The sequence below is a fragment of the Salmo trutta genome, chromosome 2 (genome assembly GCF_901001165.1).
Source record: "Salmo trutta chromosome 2, fSalTru1.1, whole genome shotgun sequence".
NCBI classification, from domain to species: domain Eukaryota; kingdom Metazoa; phylum Chordata; class Actinopteri; order Salmoniformes; family Salmonidae; genus Salmo; species Salmo trutta.
The window spans coordinates 964,571-968,909 of record NC_042958.1 but is presented as its reverse complement, the minus strand read 5'-3'; the positions used below and the strand labels follow the sequence as shown (position 1 = coordinate 968,909).

Sequence of the window (4,339 nt, the reverse complement as noted above, 5' to 3'; positions counted from 1 at the left end):
TTTGATCTGATTGGTTGGATGTTCTGGTCCTGAGGCTTCAGTGTGTTAGTAGAACAGGTTTGTGAACTCAGCCACAGGACCAGCTGGATGAGGAGACTCTTTTCTTTGCTCAGCTCTTGGTATTGCAGGGCTTGGTAATGATATGAGAGGGGTCACTGTATTTTAGATGTTTCCAAAACTTAGTTGCTCTTTTTTGAGTTTTTAGTATTAGTATATATTGGCCGAATACTGCCATGGGGGTGTTTGTCACATTGGGTGAAGTGGACCAAAACACCTCGCTGCCATGAAGTGCAATTGGTTCAATGACACATTCAATGAGTTTTAGACAAATTTGAATAGGTATTTCAATTTGAATTCGTTTTTTAATGCCCTGCATGCTTTCTCTCTCAGTTCGTTCACTGCATCATTAAGGTGTCCAGTTGAGCTTATTTTTAAACCTAAGTAATTGTAGTGTGTGCAGTAATCTATATATTTTTGTGCCAATTGAGAACGTTGGTCTAATTCCTTGATCTTCCCTGGAAAATCATTATTTTAGTATTTTTGGGGTTTACTGCCAGGGCCCAGGTCTGGCATTACTGCTTTAGCAGGTCCAGGCTCTGCTGTAGGCCATGTGCTGTGGTTAACAGCAGGCACAGGTCACAGGTCATCTGCGAAGAGCAGGCATTCAATCTCTGAATTGTGGAGACAAATCTGTTCAAGTAAATTTTGAAGAGTGTAGGGCTCAGATTGCAACCCTGGCGAAAGCCCTGCCCCTTGTTAAAGATTTATGTTATTTTCTTGCCAATTTTGATGTTTAATGTATTTAATTATGTCATAGGTTTTACCCCCTACACCACTTTCAATAACTTTGTAGAACAGTCCTGTATGCCAAAAAGAATCAAATGCTTTTTAGAAGTATTTCTCTCTCTCTCTCTCATTCTCTCTGCATGCTGGGAGTGTTTGGTGCTTGCTGGGAATTATATGAGTGTTGTCTGGAGTTAGATCGCCTCTGTTTTCTTTCTTGTTTCCTTTTCTTGGTGGTTTGCCTTTTTCTATGCATGATTAAGGTTATCATTATTTTTATTTTTGTGGTAGAATTAAGTACATTATATTTCTTGTCAGAATTGCCATGGTTTTGGTGTCCCTGTCACTTCGGCACGGCTTTAGGTGTGTTATTGAAGCTACTGTCACTGTGGAGGATTTTCTGGTCGCCGTAGGAGACAAGGTAGGCTATGAAAATGTTGCTTATGCATCGCGGATGAATAAAGCGGTGGTGGTGTTTCTTAAAGAAGAGCGTCTTGTTGATCATTTGATTGGTTGAGCATGGTGTACTTCTTGAAGGTATGTTTATTCAAGTTACAACGCATTTTTCTCTGTCTACAAGGGTAACGATTTCAAATGTAGCTCCGTTTATTCCCAATGTGCTATTGGAGCGTGAGATATTGCGGTTTTTCAAGTTTGCAAGTTCAATGAAGATTGTTCCGTTGTGTTTCAAACACCTGGCTTTGAAACAGGTTATGTTGTTTCAAACAGCCGGCGTTGAAACAGGTTATGCCGTTTCAAACAGCCGGCGTTGAAACAGGTTATGCCGTTTCAAACAGCCAATGTTGAAACAGGTTATGTCGTTTCAAACAGCCAATGTTGAAACAGGTTATGCCGTTTCAAACAGCCGGCGTTGAAACAGGTTATGCCGTTTCAAACAGCCGGCGTTGAAACAGGTTATGTTGTTTCAAACACCTGGCGTTGAAACAGGTTATGCCGTTTCAAATACCCGGCGTTGAAACAGGTTTCAGCGACAGGTGTTCATGTTTTTGGACCAGAGCAGACTTGGGAGGTACTGTTTAAAGTCAAGTATGACAACAGACTGTATATGGATTATGCTAGTACGGGTAGTCAACTGTGTTTTGAGTGTGGGGATGTTGGCCATAATCGACATGCTTGCCCGAAAAGGGAGAAGGCAGAGGGAGGGACGCAGGTGGTCCTCGTAAACGCCTGGGCCCACTGATGTAGCGAGAGGTGGGCCGACAGTGGTACTGCAGCCACAAGCACCTGTTGCTGAGGAACAAGTTGTCTGTGTTGAGGGTACTGAGTTGCAGCTTGTACCAGAGGGGAACATAGCGTCTCTTATGCAGCAGAAAAATATTATTGTACGAGTTAAGGACGGATTTGGGGAGCATTTCCCCAGGCTGGTGAGGAGATGCCCAGCACGAGTTATGGGGTGCAAGTGGAGAGTATTGAGAGTGATGTGGCTGAGGGGAGTCAAGGGTCTGTGGCCTCAGTTGAGGAGGATCAGGAGAAGGATATGTACATCTCTGTTGATATGATAGCAGCTGGCGACGTCTCAATTTACAGTCCAGAGGAGGTCAATGGGTTCCTGGATCAGACTTTTGAGAAATCTGTCAAATTGGCCGATTTCGTTGATGTTGATAAGTTTGTGAGGTCAGCTGTGGTGTTACAGAAGACAGTGGGGTTAGACCAGTTGATTGTGAAGAAGAGTTTCTGCTTGAGGAAATGTGTTACTGCTGTCACGGCAGCAAAAGGTAGTGGGAAACGTGGTCAGGTTAAGAGAAAATTACAACATTGGTAATGATCATGCCTCAAAGGGTGTTTTTTTCTCTTTGTCTGGTTTCTCTGTTGTTTCTTCTGTTTTTCCTTTCTCTTTTCTACATGGCAATCAATTGCAAGGATCCTTAATCAACGTAGACAAACTGATCGTGATATATAATCCTATAGTACATAGCAAACTCACTTGGGTTAGGGTGGCTTTGAGGCGAGCCTTGCATTTCGTTTTCAAAGTGGGTGACAGAAGCAAAACGGCCACCTTTTACCGAGATGTGCTCGGCATGAAGATTTTGCATCACAAAGAGTTTGAAGAAGGATGTAAGGCACCTTGTAAGGGCCCTTATGATGGAAAATGGAGCAAGACAATGGTTGGCTTATGGCCAGTGGTTGATGACTTTGTGGCTGAACTGATCTGCAATTACATAGTGGGAGAATATCGCCTGGGCAACGACTTCCTCGGGTTTGACTCTGCAGTCTAGCCATGCTGTCAGCAATGCTAAAGCGGCTTGGTTGCACCCCTCACTGAGGTTGGAAAGGGCCTCTATCTGGCTGAGGCCCCAGGAGGTTATCGCTTCTACCTGGTGGACAGCCTCCCAATGATCCTGTTCAGAAGGATTATCTGGCAGGGTCTGACCTGCAGAAATCAATACACTGCTGCTCCTCCCTTCTGGGGATGAAGGAGAAAGAGATCAATGGGGAGAAGAAGCCGGATGGGATTCACAGACAGACACTCAATGTAAACTACAGCTTCACAACATTGTTCGGGCAGTAGATCATGGGACAGCCTTCGGGCGGATAGCATTATCCTGTCCACGTGAGAATATGGCAGATCTTGAAGCCTTGATGAAAAAAAGGAAACCATAAAATCCTTACTATATTGGTTAGCCTGTACACCCCTAGGAAGGCTATCTTGGTTAGCCTGGACACCCTGGGAAGGCTATCTTGGTTAGCCTGGACACCCCTGGAAAGGCTTAATTAGCCAGGACACCCCTGAAAGGGTTTTTTGGTTAGCCTGGACACACCTGGGAAGGCTTGGTTAGCCTGGACACCCCTGGGAAGGCTACAGTAGAAGTGGTCATTTGGGCTGATTCAGATGTCCATGAGTTCGGCTTTGTTATTTGAGTGTTTATTGTGTTGTGAGTTCCCAGAACCAATAATGGTTCTTCAAACTCTCTCTCTCTCTCTCTCTCTCTCTCTCTCTCTCTCTCTCTCTCTCTCTCTCTCTCTGTCTCTCTGTCTCTCTCTCTCTCTCTCTCTCTCTCTCTCTCTCTCTCTCTCTCTTTCTCTCTCTCTCTCTCTCTCTCTCTCTCTCTATATATATATATGTCTCCTTTTTTCTCTCTCTCTATATATGTCTCCTTTATTCTCTCTCTCTCTATATATATATATATATATATATATATATGACTCCATTATTCTCTCTCTCTCTCTATATATTTATGTCTCCTTTTTTCTCTCTCTCTATATATGTCTCCTTTATTCTCTCTCTCTCTCTATATATATATATATATATATATATATATATATATGACTCCTTTATTCTCTCTCTCTCTTTATATATAAATGTCTCCTTTATTCTCTCTTTATATATATATATATTTCCTTTATTCTCTCTCTATATATTTATATATGACTCCTTAATTCTCTCTCTCTCTATATATATATATGTCTCCTTTATTCTCTCTCTCTCTCTCTCTCTCTCTCTCTCTCTCTCTCTCTCTCTCTCTCTATATATATATATATATGTCTCCTTTTTTCTCTCTCTCTCTATATATATACATATATATATATGTCTCCT

The 4,339-nt window shown here is 42.5% G+C and overlaps 1 pseudogene; it reads left to right on the top strand.

Annotated features, from left to right (window-relative positions):
* The first annotated feature begins 2,744 nt into the window (after positions 1–2,744).
* Positions 2,745–3,663, top strand: LOC115148617 (glyoxalase domain-containing protein 4 pseudogene; annotated as a pseudogene).
* Positions 3,664–4,339: the final 676 nt, after the last annotated feature.